This window comes from Typopeltis vanoorti, chromosome 9 (genome assembly GCF_054136105.1).
Source record: "Typopeltis vanoorti isolate ZY-2024b chromosome 9, IOZ_Tvanoo_1.0, whole genome shotgun sequence".
NCBI classification, from domain to species: Eukaryota; Metazoa; Arthropoda; class Arachnida; order Uropygi; family Thelyphonidae; genus Typopeltis; species Typopeltis vanoorti.
In genome coordinates, this window is record NC_143557.1 from 1,016,904 (window position 1) to 1,034,782 (window position 17,879).

A 17,879-nucleotide genomic window follows, 5' to 3' on the forward strand; every position below is an offset into this window, starting at 1 on the left:
TGAAAATTCTTCCAGGAATTCTGCCGGCCTGGTTGGCTGAGTGGGCAGCGTATCTGCTCTCCAGCCAAAAGGATACGCGTTCGAATCCCGCCGTGGGCATGGATCTTCGTGATTGTCTGTGAAAATACTAGTGGCGATGGACGATAGATGGCATTGGTGTAGATGATGATGGTAGTTGTGGCTCGTTGTAGTTGGTGGAGACAGAGTTGTAGAGTAGGTGCCCTCCCTCAATGAGTCTTTGGACTCCCTGGAGGTGTTACATAATAATAATAATAATTGGAGCCATATTTATATGGTGCCCACTACATCATAGCAACTGGAGACTGGAAATGTCTTGAAAACCCCTACATTAGACAAAATAGGAGGACATCCGAGGGGTGGAAAAGTGGGATATGCACAGTTAAAAACATGTCTCAACAATGTTGAACTAGTAGACATATGAAGGAATTGCAATCCTAATTTCCAAGCATACACATACATGAATCAAGGCATTGGTACTCGATTGATTGAATTTGTATTTCTTCTTCCCTTATAAATAGGTTAATTCAGATAAAAGATCTTGACATCAATAGGTGTCAGATCATAATCCAGTTCTACTTAAGTTCCACTGTAGAGATCAAGATGTCCAAAAGTAGAGATCTCTTTTGGACCATGGAGACATCCACCAAATTTTCCGTTGATCTTTCCAACAAATTCCTGATCCTCTGTTCAAATTGGAATAATGATATCTGGAATTAGGATATGTGGTTAAAATTCAAACAAGCAGTAAAGATGGAATGAGGAAAAGAACAGGCATTCCTCAAAAAGAAAGAGCTGAAAGACCTGTATAAAGCGAGAAGCTGGTTCATAACAAACCAATGCAATGGTATAGAATGTAACAACATCATTAGAAACATTAATATAGAGATAGAAGTAGAAAGGCAGAAACAAGTAGAAGAAAGAAATTTTAAGATAAGAATACAGCAGCACTTAGCAGACAGCCTTTCAGCTGCATTCTTCAAGAGGCAATTCACTAAATTTCTCAAAGAAATGACTATCACTCAAATCTGCATTGATGGAGAAGACATGTCTACCACTCAAGACATCCTTGACTCCTTTCATAAACACTACATCTGTTTGAAGACAATAGTACTGATGGAAATTATAACTCTTGGAACATTAATGGCTTTATTGTTCATATCCAAGATCAGTTTGACAGACCCATTACAGCATCTGAAGTTACCACAGCCTATAAAGAATGCCAGACAAGAAAATCCCCAGGACCCAATGGTCTAGGGATAGAACTTTATCACAAGGCCTGGGATTTTCTTCTTCCCATTCTAGTTACACTATTTAATTCCTTTCTCTCATGAGGACATATACCAAATCAACATGTAGCAAGCCATAATGTCCTCATTCCTAAACCTAATAGAGATCACACCTTAAGCAGGCAGCTGGAGACGTATTTCTCTATCTAATACTGACTATAAGATATTTTTCTACATTATCAATAACAGGCTCAGAGTGGGAATGAGATACATAATTAAAAGCACACAAGTATATGGAGTATCAGGTCAAGCAGTACAATTTAATCTACTTCTGCTACATGATCTAATCCGCTTCATTAATATGAAAAAGCAGTCGATGGCAGTGCTATTAGTAGACCTTACTCAAGCATTTGATAATGTCCGTCATCCCTTTCTATTCCACATACTCCAGCAAATAGGTGTAAGTAAAAAGCTGCTATCTGTTATCAAAGGAGCCTATGCCAATTCAACTACCTGCCTCCTCGTTAATGGGTTCTTGTCAGACCCAGTAAAAATGCGAAAAGGAGTCAAGCAAGGTTATCCTCTTAGTCCACTGCTCTTTTGCATTGGTTCTTGAATCTTTCTTACAGAAAGTTAACAACACACATGCTGTGGGAGGAATAACAGTTCCTTCTATAAAGGAAAATAGGTATTAGTATATGCCGATGATGTAGTGGGAATTTTGAAGGATAATGATTCCACATATATATTTTTTTGGTATTTTGGAAAAATTCAGCAAAAGCAATGGATTAATTATTAATGCAGACAAGACAAAATTAAAAGTTTATGGAAAGCGGGATCTTGGAGGCATTCCTTTTGGACTAACCGCTAAGAGAGAAATCTTCATTATACTTGGAATTCCCTTCTCCACTCATCCAATATTACCAGTTCAAGAACTTATATACTAGAACATTGAAACCTTAGAAGATTGGAAAATTGGGCCACTTTTATTTTCTTCTAAAGCCCTAGTACTCAAACCCATAATCTTTCCTGCTCAGTTGTACATAATAAATATTACAGATATCACAGAAGCTGAAGAAAAGCAATTATATAGTAAACCTCTGCAATTTTTTTTTGTCCAGCCGATACCAAGAAGTTAAAAAGGAATTTCTTTAGCTATCAAAAAAGCAAGGAGGATTTGGACTTCCAGTCTTAAAATTCTGCTATTTAAGCAATACAGCTTCTAAAATCCATAAAATATTGCAGACCGATCACACATGTGCAGACCTTTCTCCGGTACTACTTGGGTTTTCATCTTCTCCTGTTTGGAGTAAATGATTATAAAGGTCCAAAAGCTGAGATTGTTCCTGAATACTACAACACTCTGTGCTTAACTCTAAGACTGCTAAAACACTCTGGAATTGACATTCTTTCCATTAAAAAAAAAAAGTAAAATTCGGTATAAAAAAATCTTTAATCTCTTTTGCCGCAAGTTCCACAGTTGGAACTTTGCAGCGAAAGAGATTGTTGGAAAGAAACAGTTGGAACTTTGGGTACTGACAACAATATTTTGTTTCATAAATTGATGAAGTCCCAAGGATACCCTAACAGGAGGGATCTTGCTTGGAGAATTGCATATGGCTGCCTTCCAGTCAATACCATCAAATGGAGGTACTTAAACATCGGAGATCCAAACTGTGACATCTGTTACTGATTTGAAACAGTAGAACATGCATTCTATAGATGCGCTCTTGCACTGTGTATTTGGAACAGATTATGTAATGTGTTGGGCATTCCATTACTTACAACAGAACAAGTTATTTATTTTGCAATACCCACCATCTGTCAGCAATGAAAAGAGAATTTTGATTTTTATAATTAATGAATTAAAATACCATTTATGAAAGGTTAGAAAGAAACATGGATTCGAAAACCAGCAATATTACATCCCATATTGTTTCTTAGCCGAATAAGAAACTCAAAGAGTTTCATGCCAAATATAGAAACTATATAAAGTTCGGCGATTCCAAGCATAAGCAAATACCTGGATAGAGCAAGCTCCGATCACTATTCTTGATATTTACCCATAATGTGAACATAACTCCTAGGAGCTGTATTATTGTTCAACATTATGATAGAAGGTCACTACCCAGACCGGTTTCGACCTTTTTTGAGGTCTCATCAGTGAGCAGGTAGACCAAGTTAATACCAAGTTTGTAGCGAACAGAACTTACATCCCTTCTATGAGAATTGCCAAGAGGTGTCCTATTAAATTACTAATTATAATATATAATTATAATTAGTAATTTATAATTATAAATTACTAATAACTTATAATTATAATATAAATTATAACTGAATAAGAAACTCAAAGAGTTTCTTATTCGGTATAGAAACTATATATATATAGAAACTATATATAGAAACTATATATATTCGAATATAGAAACTATATAAAGTTCGGCGATTCCAAACATAAGCAAATACCTGGATAGAGCAGCAACTGACCCTTGAAGGTAGTGCAAGCTGAGGCAACTCATACAAAGGGTGGAGCAAGCTCCGATCACTATTCTTGATATTTACCCATAATGTGAACCTAATTAGTAATTAGTGCTTTATTATAATTACGGCTATTATAGCCTGTTTATCGCTGAAGGTTGTTTACAAACGGGGGGGGGGGGAGGAAGGGTAAACTTATGTGTTTACCTTTCCTCCTCCCCCACACAAAATGCACCCTAATTCAAAATAATATATGTATACATTTATATATATATTATTAATATTAACCTGGGTTATCCAAACTTATTTTCCTGCATCTAAACACACCCTCACGCTCCCTCCCTCTTCTCCCCCCCGTTTGTAAACAACCTTCAGCGAGATCATGGCAGTGGAAGACATCATAGAATCAAAAACGGTATGTACCAAATTTTTCCACCTCTTTTATTCTACCTTAATTGCCTTCTATACTCACCAATAATGCCCTAAATGTATATACCCCCTCTTGAGTATTGATAGCTAATGTATTTAAATAAGGGACACTCCTAAACAAAAACAGGCTATAATAGATGTAATTATAATAATAGTGTTTAAGAGGAGTAACATGGGAATTTTCCCAGAGACTATACTTAATTAGTGCTTTATAATATTTGTATTGTGGAAATTTTATTGTTCAGTCAGACAATTTTTGTATTTAGAAAGAAGCATTCTAGGAGATATAAAATTTATGACTAGATGGTTTAGACCACTCATATTATGCAATATTAAACAGGGAGAGATAAATTTTGTCTATTTTGCTATGAGAGATTTTTTAAATAGTCCCATCCTCTTAATTCTGTGCATTTGACTATAATGTGGTCTTATAGTCAATTGCAGGGATGAATGGAGAGCAATCCCAGGCAGAAAAGGTCAACTCAAGGCAGTTACCCCGGATGGGGCTAACCACCTGGATATCAGTCATCTTTGCACTTTAGTTTCAATTGGTCTTTTGTTTGTTCATCTATATAAGATTGGTGAAAAAGGAAAACTGACAGCCTTTGGCTATATGATGATATAAAAGAGCTGAGGCCTTTTCTCTACCTCTCTTGCTATCTATCTGTCTTTTCTTTCTCCTAATACTATCAGGCTCTCTTGCACCCTTATACAAACTACTCTAGGCCTATGATGAGCAACCCTCTACTTTTATATCTCAATAAAGGGTCTAGCTCCCACTAATGTGCTTTTGTGCTGAAATGGTTACTTTTCCTGAGATATGAATGGCTCTGCTCAATAGTGGGGTGAGCCTAGCATTGTGCAGAGCTACCACTTTGAGATGGTTTTCTTCTTGGTGGTGTGGTGAACATGTCACTGAGTGGAGCCACTGCTGAGTTAAATGATCCTTCGGATCACTTGTTGGGTAATCTGAGGAATCACATGATCCCTCAGATTATCACTTTAGTGGGAGTTGGAAAATTAAAATAATTATTTATAACATGCTTGTAGGGTCCATAATTTGTCTAAAATGAATGGAGGGGGATCGCATGAGTTTTTGGAGAGGTAGTCCTGCACTTAAATATACCTCAAGAAAGGTCGAAACTGGTCCGGGTAATGGACCAGAATATATAATACATAGTTATACATGTCCATAAGGACATCTATGTTGCATTAAGAGATACTAAGGCAATTGACGTGAAGTCATTAGCCCCTATATAAGAGTTGATGGTCATGAAGTTACTTTATGTGCAAACTCTGTTTGCTTACACTTGGACAAACGAAAAATATAATTTCTTGGCATCTTTAATTTATAGTTTAAGAATTAAATCATTTTTAGGCTTTTTGAAATTTTTATTTTTTTCCTCAACTCTTTCTCTCTTTTGCATCTTTCACTGGTAATTACCATATTTTTTGCCTTATAAGATGCACCATTGTATTGGACGCATCATATTTTTCATGTGGAAGTTTTGGGAAAAAATTCTTTGCAGCATAAGACACATGAATTATGCATCAAATTTTTCATATAAATATTAATTTTTTTTATTTTAAATTTTAATACAGTCATACCCCAACTTACGGGGTTTTTTATATGTACATTTCCCGTCCCGCTTCACGCCTCACCACCAGTCATATTTTTTTGGTGCTGGCCGCATTTGCCAGTGTCGCACATGCTGTGAACAAGCACTGACGTGTTTCTCGCAGTCTCCATTCATACATGATTTTTATTGTCTACAAACCTTGCGATTGTTTAATGTTATGTTCTTGATAAAAATTTTATCACATAAAAAATAATAATGTCATCCAAAAGAAGCAAGTCCGATTCTTCTACAGCTAGCAAGAAAAGAAAAACATTGACTTTGGAAACAAAACTCAACATTATTAAGGATTTTTGAAGGCGGAATCAAAATTTGTGAGCTAGCAAAGAAGTTCGATCTACAGGAATTCACAGTAAGAACAATCATAAAAGAAAGGTTTACAGAATTTGGAGGACATGGATTCTAATAAGGAATGAATTGTAGCCACAAGGCAAGGAATAAAAAAATCATTTGCCTGCTGTGACAAGAAAAAGACATTATGCCGTTAGATGAATCTAATAGATTTTATGAAACCATCGACATCGAAATAACTTTCTTTTTTTATGTACGAAAAACTACAATTATGATTATATTTCTTAAAAAATATAGGTGTTTTTGTAAACCTTTGGTCCCAATTGTATGTTTGTATATATAAATCACATGCAAAATTATACCCCGAGTTATGCGAATTCAACTTATGCGCTTTTTGTTGGTCCCACCTACCGTGTAACTTCGGGGTTTTACTGTACATGTATTATTCATTTATTAGATAAAAAATAACTAATGCCACAATTTTGAAAAAATGTTATAATATATTCGGGTTTCACTTCATTCCATGAACTCTTTACCCATTCGTACATCTGCAAAATTGTGGCCTTCTTTCTCCTACCTACAGACCTGGTTAGCCAAGTGGTTAGCATTTTCACTATCCAGCCAAAAAAACTGTGGGTTTGAATTCCACCGTGGGCATGAATGTTTGTGGTTGTCTGCAAAAGTGGTGGACAGTAGATGGTGTTGGTGTAGATGTTGATAGTTGCGGTGTGCTCTTGTTGATAAATTGAATGGTAGAGTCCAAAGACTCCTAGATGAGTCTTTGGACTCCTTGGAGGTGTCAAGTAATAATAATAATAATAATAGATGTTTCCTCAAAATTTGGAGATTACATCCAATTGATCTATTTGTCCTTCATAAATCCTTGAAATGGTTTGTTTATTGATACATCTAAAGGTTGATGAGCAGATGTTAGGATTACAACTCTTTTTCTGTTCATTTTGCGAAGTTCATTCTCAGCTAACCTAACCTAACAGCTTCAGTTTTGTGGTATCTAAATTGATCCCATACTAACAAAGCATGTTTCTGATGTAAACTGCCAGGATGTCCAGACCCAGTGGCGCACCCAGGTAAGGGGCCAAGGCCCCCCCCCCCCCTCCAAAGGGAAAAAACACTACAAAATTTTCCGAAAATCTTTTCCTAATTAAAATTCATTTTTTTATTTATGTTGCATCGTGTCTTCTATTTCTATACTACTTATGAATTAGCGATCATTGCAGATTGCTCAGTCACTGGTCATATGCAACCCCCCCACAAGATTAAATCCTGAGTGTGCCACTGTCCAGATCACACCTTCTTTATCTATAACTTCATTCGTTCCTCAACCATTCATCCTTTTGGATGAATATTAATGTAAACTTCTTTGGGGAGTTTTCTTTTAAAAATTTAAAAAGTGGCAATTTTGTTCCATTTGCATAGCATGACAAAATAACAGTGTATAGTGGTTTTTTTCATGACCAGAAGTTTTAACAATATTATTTTTACCTTTATAATCAACAGTCTAGTTTGAGGGTACATCAGAAGTCAGAGGCATTTCATCCATATTAGCTATCTGGGAAAGTTCAAAATTGTCTTTAATTAACACAACAGATATTTGGAATATAAGACCATAGGTTTAATACATATATGTACAAATTCATCGACTTGTTTTGCTACCAAAACGGACTAGCTCTGTCAAGACTACATGGTGAAAAAAAACTAATAAATGCAAAAAAAACGAAGGAATACAGTAACGGTTTACAAAGGTTAGACACCAAAATTGGAAGGCACCGCGTGACATGGTATGTGTGAAGCGATATACTTCAGTCATTATTATAAATACGTGTTACATAGTTTTTGGCATACTGTAGTTCCGCTAAACTTAATGAGTTAATAAGATTTTTCCATATATATCCTTTAATATTACTCCTTGGTTTCTATTAAGGTTGTTTACTGTTCGTAGGACCACTGCAGCTTCTTTAAATATTCGACATCTGTAATCTTCCTCCATGTATAGCATTGAGCTGTTATCCCAATCTATAGCGTGGTTTGAAGTTGAGAAGTGATGCGCCAAACCTGAGGTGTCTGTTCTGTTATGATTAACATCTCCGACATGTTCCTTCTGTTTAATTTCTACGCTTCTCGAAGTTTGGCCTATGTAGGATAGTCCACACGTACAAGGTATGCTGTAAACACCTGCATATTTAAAAAGAGGTACACTGTCTTTAGGGGATCTTAAAAACTGTCTAGTGGTAGCAGTCGGTTTAAACACCACTCTGATGTTATAAGGTTTTCAAATTCTAGCTATTTTATTGGAGACTAAACCAACATAGGGTATGACAATGGTTGATACATACTGAGTTGCTAAATGTTATTGCTGGAGGTTGTTTTTATAGAACATTTTATTGATTAAGTTTAGAGGATACCCATTTTGAGAAAGAGATTTGGAGTGAGAAGTGATGTGCCAAACCTGAGGTGTCTGTTTTGTTATGAACTTCTCAACTTCAAACCACGCTACAGATTGGGATAACAGCTCAATGCCATACATGGAGGAAGATTACAGATGTCGAATATTTAAAGAAGCTGCAGTGGTCCTATGAACAGGAAACAACCTTAATAGAAACCAAGGAGTAATATTAAAGGATATGTGGAAAATCTTATTAACTCATTAAGTTTAGCAGAACTACAGTACGCCAAAAACTATGTAATGCGTATTTATAATAATGACTGAAGTATATCGCTCCACATACACCACGTCACGCAGTGCCTTCCAATTTTGTTGTCTAACCATTGTAAAGCATTACTGTATTCCTTCGTTTTTTTGCATTTATTATTATTTTTTTTTCACCGTTTAGTCTTGACAAAGCTAGTCAGTTTTGCTAGCGAAACTAGTCGAGGAATTTGTACATATATGTATTAAACCTATGGTCTTATAATCCAAATATCATCATCATCATCAAATTCCTGCCATGTACCCTCAAGGGGTGTACAGGATATGATAGTACTACATGAAAAAAAAAAAAATACATCATTATTAATTTCCTATCTACAATTTTCCTCCAAATCAGCCTGTTACTTGTCATCACTCCAACATTATCAGATCTTATATTTCTATCGTCTAAGGCACTTTGTACCATATCAATCCACCTATATCTTGGTCTTCCTCTGGGTCGTTTTGCTGCCAACCTGGCAGAGAACACTTGTTTTGCTAATCTTTCCTCGCCCATTCTGTTTAAGTGACCATACCACCTGAGATTAGCTCTGCTAACGCATTCCTGGATGCTGACAATGCCAAGTTCTTTCCTAATATCCTCGTTTTTAATATGATACTGCCATTGATGCCATCTGTTCACGCCTATAATCTTTCTCAGGACTCTCATATCTGTGGTCTCTAGTCTTTGGTCAAGTGTTTTACTTCTGACCCAGCTCTCGGATCCATAAGTTAAAACTGGTTTGAACACTGTCTTGTATACAGCTAATTTAGTGTTCCGACTAATTTCTCTCTTATTCCATATGAATTTATTCAATTGACTTCCCACCATACCAGCTTTGCTGATTCTGTTGTCTATTTCTATATTTAATTTACCATCTTCACTAAAAATCGTGCCTAAATAGCTAAAATGTTTTACTTGTTCCACAGGTTCTCCATTCACAACACAGTTGACATTTTCAATGATTCTGCCTATTTTCATTGTCTTTGTCTTTTAATTGCTGACCTTCATACCATATCTATTACAACAGCTGTTCAATTTAGTCAGAGAATCTTGCAGACTTGTAGCGGATTTATTTAGAAGTATAACATCATCTGCATAAAGCAAAGAGCTGACATTAACATCTCCAATTTTGATATCATGTTTAATACCACTTTCCTTCATAATGTGATCCATATAGATAATGAATAACAGAGGGGATATGTACATCCTTGTCTCACACCAGATTTAACATTAAACCATCTTCCTGTACTTCCTTCAATTCTAACTGCTGACTCACAACTCAAATAAAGACTAAGTATTGCTTGATATAATGCCCCATTGACACCATATAACTGCAGCGTATTGAATAGCTTCTCTCTTGGCACATTGTCATATGCCTTTTCCAGATCGACAAAACTTAAATACAGATCTTTGTTATATTCCCATGCTTTCTCGACTATTTGTCGTAAAGTGAAGATCTGATCCTGACAGCCTCTATTTGGCCTGAATCCAGCTTGTTCTTCACCAAGCTTTTCTTCCACAATTCTTCTCAACCGTTTCTCAAGTATACTTGCATAGATCTTGCCAGGAACACTCAGTAGGGAAATACCTCTGTAATTCTCACATTCAGTTTTATTTCCCTTTTTATATATGGGTACTATGAGAGCTCTACTCCAATCATTGGGAATTCGTCCCTCTGTCCAGGCTTTCTGAACTATGCAGTGCAGCCACTGTAAGACTCTTATACCACCATACTTCAGCATTTCTGGTCGAATATCATCTACTCCTGCTGCCTTTCCACATTTCAAGCCTTTGATGGCTTTTTGTACTTCAAGTATGGTTATGTATTCCTGACTCATGCCTGGTCAATGTCTTTTACCACTGTGCTGACATCACTGCTTCTTTCATTTAGCAGTTTTTCAAAGTAATTACTCCATACTTCAAGGATATCTTTTTCTCCCGTTTTCATGTCACCTTCATCATCTCTAATTTCTTTTATAGCACTCTTTCCTCCATTCTTAAGCTTCTTCAACAACCTCCAGAATATTTTGCCACCTTCTTGATATTTATTTTCTATATTCTTGCCAAAGTCCTCCCATGACTTTTGTTTAGCTAGTTTTACACAGTGTTTAGCATGCTTGCATTTGTCTCTATATTCTCTAAGAGCACAAGCTGACTTATTTGACAGGAACTTTTGGTATGCTTTCTTCTTTTCCTTCACTGCCTCTTTAACTTCCTGTGTCCACCAGGGAGTTCTGATTTTTTTATCCTTACAGACAACTTCACCAAATGCCTCTCTGGCTGAATCAATCAATGTTTTCTTCAGAGTTTGCCACTGAATCTCCAAGGTTTGATTCCTGTTCTCAAACTCTTTCATTTTTTCTTCAATAATCTTTGTGTATTTTAGTCTACAGCTCACATCTGAGAGCTACTCAACTTTTATTCGCTTTAAAACTTTCTTACACGTTATTCTTTTCAATATGAAATTCAATTTTATCCTGCTCAAGACTAAATAGTGATCGCTTCCAATTTCAAATCCTCTGTACACTCCGGTGTCCTGCACCAGGGAGAAAACATCACTATCAACAATAACATAGTCAATGAGACTTTTCTTATTCCTTGCCTCTTCTCTCCATGTGAATTTGTGCACATTTTTATGTTGGAACATGGTGTTAGTAATAACCAGTCCATGTCCTGAGCAGAAATCCAACAGATATTTGCCATTATTATTAGCTTTGCTCTTTTCTCCAAATTTTCCCAAAATATTTTTGTATGTCTCACAATCATTTCCTACTCTGCTATTTAGATCCCCAACAAGGACCAACTTTTCATTTTTCATTGTGTCAGTTGCTTTTTCTAAAGCCTCAAAAAATTCCTCCACTTCTACCTTAGTAGAACCTTCTGTGGGACCATAGGCACAAATAAGTCTCATTGTCCAGTTCCCCATTCTCATATTTGCCCACATTACTCTACTTGAGACTGACTGCCATTCAAGAAGATTAGCCTCGTATTTTGTGTTGAATACTATGGCTACTCCTTCTTTTCCTTGATTGTCATTGCCTGAATATAACATTTTGTATTTATTGCTCAGAAAGATCTCACCAGTTTTGGTCTTTTTTGTTTCAGTCACCCCTATTATGTCGATCTGGTACTTATCTAATTCCTCAGCTAGCTCCATTTCTTTGCCATTCAGGCTTCTTACGTTGATAGTACCGATCTTCAACTCTGGTGATGTTGAGTTGGGGTTTATTTTCAGATTTGTTCCAGTAGCTGACTTTTTGCCCTGGTTCCCTGGCGAAAACAACGGGGGCCTTGTTTAACCGGGCGACGCCCCAGCCGGCATGAAATTTTGTCATGTTGTACCATCATTCTATATTTTGGTTTAACCAATAAGAATACAATTTGGTCGGCTAAATCCCAAATTGCCAGCCCATCCTCGTCCGTTCAGTATCCAAGTAGATACCCAACAGGGTGCACCACGAGAAGGTGAGGATTGGACATTAGGTCAGAAGCCCTGGTCGGTTCTCCGCATTCCTTTAAAGGCTATGTGGAGGTCTCCTCTCAGTTATACAGCTTTGACCCTTAAGCACCCCCCCAAATATCTGTTGTGTTAATTATAGTTAATAAATACCAAATATAATTTCAACATCAAAATTGTCTTGTTTTATTAGTATTTATGATGATTCTTTGAAACAGAATAATTTTATTTTCGAATTCTTCTAATATTTTTTGTGATATTTTTGTTTTTGTATGCATTGCATAAATCACTTCTCTTCATAAATCTAAAGCACCATGATGGTGAGCCTGTAAAATCGATGATATTTCTTTCTGTTGGCAATAATTTTGCTCATTGAATAATCATTTTTGTAGACACTTAGCAATCCAATCTTCATTGATCCATTATTCAAGTTTGCAATTCATTTTCAATTTCTGGCCATTTCTCCAGTTTTCTTCAGAGATTGTGTCTTTTAGAATTTGCTTCTATTAATTGCTGCTCTTGCAAAATTGGAGGAAACTCCAATTTTGCAAAGATAGAAAGAGAAAGAATGGAGGGGAGTGCTGCTTACAAAAGCAGGGGAATTAATCCACATAAGGTAGACATGAAAGGTGGAAATGGTGACATATTTAGTTGGATGTTGCTATAGGCCTGGGAATGTGGAGGGTGGTGATGAAGAAATGTATAAACATCTTGGATTAGTGAACAAAGAAAGGGTAATTATTATGAGTGATTTTTATGGTAGTATGGAATGAAGAGATAGTATATGGGAATAAGGAAAATGAATTTCTCGAGTTATTGAGAGATGACAGTAGGAGGAGAAATGACTGTGGAAGAATGATATTGTGGGATAAAAATGGGAATAGAGTGACTGATGCAGAGGACATAGTGGAATTGTTCAATGAACATTTTATTGGAGTATTTCATCCTAGAGGAGTCAGTTTTAATGCTAGAGGGATAGGACTGGTACGAGGTCTGGAGGTACAGGAGGAGAGTGTGTTTCAGATACTGAGTACTCTGGATGTCAGTAAAGCTGTGGGACTGGATGGTATTTCGCCACGAGTTTTGAGAGAATGTGCTAGGGAATTGACAGTACCTTTAACGTGGCTTTTCAATGAAAGTCTGGCTTTGGCAAAGGTGCCCAGGGAATGGAAGGAAGGTAAGATAGTGCCATTGCATAAGGGTGGTAACAGACTGGAAGTGTCTAATTATAGGCCAGTCTGTGTGTCATCAGTAGTTGTTAAGATCTTGGAGAAAGTAGTGAGGGACCGTGTACAGCATTGGGCAGATGAGGGTAATGTTATCTGTGAGAATCAACATGGATTTGTGAAAGGACGCTCTTGTTTTAGCAATATGCTAGCATTTAATAATAAAGTTACAAGAACATTAGATGAGGGAAAGGCATATACTGCAATTTTCTTAGACTTGGCGAAGGCATTTGACAGGGTGCCACATGATAAGCTGATATTTAAGTTGCAGCAGATGGGTCTGGATGTCAGATTGGTCAACTGGATTCAGGATTGGCTGTCTAATAGGTATCAGAGAGTTGTGTATGGTTGAGCAGTTTCCAGTAGGCAGAGGGTTACAAGTGGGGTCCCACAGGGCTCAGTACTAGGACCTATATTGTTTAACCTTTATATCAATGACATAGCCAGTGGATTGCAGGGGGATATTCAGTTGTTTGCAGATGATGCGAAGCTGGGAAGGATTATTAGTAATAGTGCAGATGTGGTAGCCCTGCAAGAGGATTTAAATAAGCTAGATAGATGGGCAAATGAATGGGGGATGTCAGTTTAATGCAGCAAAATGTAAGGTCTTGAGGTTTGGGAAACATCGATGGGATGCTGCATACTCTATGGGAGGAGTTATACTGGAGGAAGTAGGGGAGACAAGAGATCTGGGGTTGATGATTGATAGAAACCTGAAGTTTAGGGGACATATTGCAAAGGTGGTGAAGGTAACACAGGATTGCTGCTATTATGAGAAGGACACTGACCTGCAGAGATAAGAGGGTTATCATTCCATTGTATAAGTCTCTGATCAGACCACACTTGGACTACTGTTCTCAGATTTGGTCCCCAGGATTTGAAGGAGATAAATTAACTGTGGAAAGGATACAAAGACGGATGACAAAGATGGTTTCAGGACTGTACAAGGATAGTTATGAGGATCGGCTGAGAGAATGTGGACTGCAGAGTTTGGTGGATAGAAGGAGAGGTGATATGATTGAGACTTTTAAACTGTTGAGAGGTGGTTACAGGGTTGACACTGGGGAGTTCTTTCGCTTGGTTGATCAGCGGGAAGGAGTGATGACAAGAGGCCATCCCTGGAAGTTACGAAAGGAAACTGTGAGCAAGAGGGTAAGGAGTGGTTTCTTTGTGTGGAGGGTGGTTGAGCCGTGGAATGCATTGCCTGATGGAGTGGTTGGAGCGAGAACGGTCAGTGAGTTTAAAGAGTGGTATGATAGACTTTGTGTTTCTCAGGGGGGGGACCTCCCCTCAGTGAGTCTTGACAGACTTTATGTCTTAGGAAGGACCTCCCTCGATGAGTCTTTTGACTCCTTGGAGGCCTGAATAATAATATTAATAATAATAATGACTATCTTAGGCAGCACATAAAGCAGGGCATGCAAGGATTGAGAGTTCTAGATCAGATCATTTCATCAGAAGATGTAATTGTGAGAGAGGTTTCACATTTTCCTCTAGTTGGTGAAAGTGATCATGAAGTAATCACCTGTGCTGTGGCTAGTCATATGTAGACTTTTTTGAAGAAAGGATATATGTGAAATCATAAGGATGGTGATTATGACAAGCTTAGGAGACAGCTTGGAGCTATAACATGGAACAAGGAGATGAGCGATAATTAAATAAATGCCGCATGGGAACTGACAGGGAAAGACATAACAGCATCAATGTGTGAATGTATTCCCAAGGCCAAAAGGCTGAACAAGGTAGGTAAAAAATGGATGAATGTGCGTGAACTCTGGAGAAAAAAAATACTTTGGAGGAAGTACAAGATGAATAATGGTAATAGTCAGTTATATAAAGAGAGAGTATAAAGAATAAGCCAGGAGAGTGACTCAGTTAGTAAGGAAAACAAAAGTAGTGTATGAGCATAAATTGGAAAATCAGGAAAAGAAAAACCCTAGAGTTTTTTTAGATATGTGGTGAGTAGAAGGAAGAATGGTAACTGCTGCTGCATTCAGTGATCAATTTATAAGAGTGTTTCATCCAGATCAGGGTGGAATCATGAGGAAATTAAGTGTACAGGACATAGGAGAGGGATGGCTTAACTGTGAGTGAGCAGGAGATATTTGAGGAAAAAACTTGATGTGAATAAGGCGATAAGATTTAATGACATATCACCACACATCTAAAGGGAATGTTCCAGGGAATTGGCAGTAGCATTGGCATGGCTGTTTTATAAAAGTCTTGCAACAGCACAGGTTCCAAGGGAGTGGAAGGAGAGTAAAATTGTTTCACTGCATAAAGGGGATGATAAGGCTTTTGCTTGTTGGAAGTTTTTTTCATATACTATAAATTAAAGATACCAAGAAATTATATACTTGGTTTAATCCGTTATCCAAGTGTAAGCAAAGAAAGTTTGCACCTGAAGTATTTTTAGGACTGGAGCAATTCGTATGAATTGTTCCAGTCTTAAATTGACTCCACATCACTTGTCTTAGTATCCTATAATGCAAAGCAAGCTCAAAACTGCTCTGGGTAGTGGCCCTTCCCATAATGCACAGCATTATACATGTCTGGAAGGATATGTGCTTTGCATTATGAGATACTAAGGCACGTGATGGGAAGTCATTAGCTTCTTTAAACGAGATGCCCCAGTCCCAAAAATACTTCAGATGCAAACTTTCTTTGCTTACACTTGGATAAAGGATTAAACCAAGTACATAATTTCTTGGTATCGTTAATCTAAAGGCTGCAGCATCAAATTTTAGGCCAGTCTGTATATCTGGAGTTGTGGTGAAGATACTGGAGAGATTGGTGAGAAGTAGCATACAGAAATGGGTTGATAACAGCAGAAAAAATGAATTTATAATTTGAAAATTATTTTTATTTTTCAACATAATCTCCCATAAGAGTAATACATTTATTCCAGCGATGCTCCAGCACAATTATCCCATCCCTGTAGTGGTTCTCAGTAAGATCTGCAAAATATCCTTCTACAACTGCAATCACCTCTTGATTCGAAGAAAAACACTGACCAGCGAAGAAGAGTTTTAGTTTTGGGAAGGCCGAGTGAGCCAAATCTGGGGAATAGGGTGGATGTTCCAACAATTCATATTGCAGATCCCTTAATTTTCCAATTGCCAAAACACTTTTGTGGGCAGGTGGATTGTCCTGATAGATAATATTTTTCTTCTGCAAACCGGGTCTTTTCTCATGAATTTTTTCGTCTAGTCTGGTTAAAAGAATAATATTCCACGGTTATTGTTTTACCCTTTTCAAGATAATTAATAAACAAAATGCCTTTAGCATCCCAAAACACCAATACCATGACCATTCCTGCTGATGGAACTAACTTTGTCTTCTTTGGTGCTGAACAACTGGCTTCTGTCCACTGTTTTGACTCTGGTGTGTAATGGTGAATTCAAGTCTCATCGATAGTAATAAATCAAAGCACAAAATCAGTTTTATTCTTGTTAAAATGCTCCAAGCACTGTTCACAGATTTTCATGCGAGTGCGTTTTTCATCTGCTGTGGGCAAGCGCAGCACCTATCTTGTGCAAAGCTTTTTCATTTGCAATTCTTCATGCAAAATATATCCTACACGTTCTTTTGAAATGCCTATAGTCTTAGCAATTTCACGCACTTTGACTCGCCGAATACCATATTGTGCACTTGATCAATGATTTCTGGACGTTCTTCACATAGATCATCTTCAAGGCTGGTACGCCCACATTTAAACTTGGCAGCCCATTTCTTAATTGTTGAAAACAAAGGAAAAGAGTGCCCATAAACTTTTATGAACTTCGAATGAATTTCTTTTGGCGTTAAACCTTCTTTTACAAAGAATTTTATGACTGCACGATACTCAATTTTATTCATTTCAAGGGATACAGACAACACTTGCTTCAGACAGCTGTATAAAACAAACTACTTGATAGAATGACTTGCAATTTCATACGGATGCTTATGGCAAATGTTCCAATTTAGAAAAAAAAAAAATCTTGGCCATCTATGGTAGAGGCCGAGAACCTTTGTTAACCACACTCTTCCTTAATTTCCAGGGATGACCTCTTGTTCTTCCATCACTATCACACAGCTGAAACATTTCCCCTGCATCAATCTTATAAAAACCTTTTAGTAATTTAAATGTTTCTATCATATCCCCTTTTCTCTGCCTATCAACCAACCTCTGCAATCCACAAGCTCTCAATCTATCAATGTAGGGAGCATTTTTTACATCACTCAACTAATTTACTCACTAATTTACTCCTCTGAATCCTCTCCACAACCTCCTCATCTCGAAGGAATCCAAACTGAGCACAGTAATCCAAATGTGGAAGTATCAGTGCTTTATAAAGGGGAATAATAACTTCTTTATCTCTGGATGTTAGTGTTCCTCAATAACTAAGTAATCCTATGCGCAA

At 37.1% G+C, this 17,879-nt stretch overlaps 1 protein-coding gene across 1 annotated transcript in view; it reads right to left on the reverse strand.

The window, feature by feature from the left end:
• The window catches only part of LOC150102843 (uncharacterized), an 836,492-nt gene that overhangs the window by 27,391 nt on the left and 791,222 nt on the right, over positions 1–17,879 (reverse strand). The gene's annotated exons all lie outside the window — the stretch shown is intronic.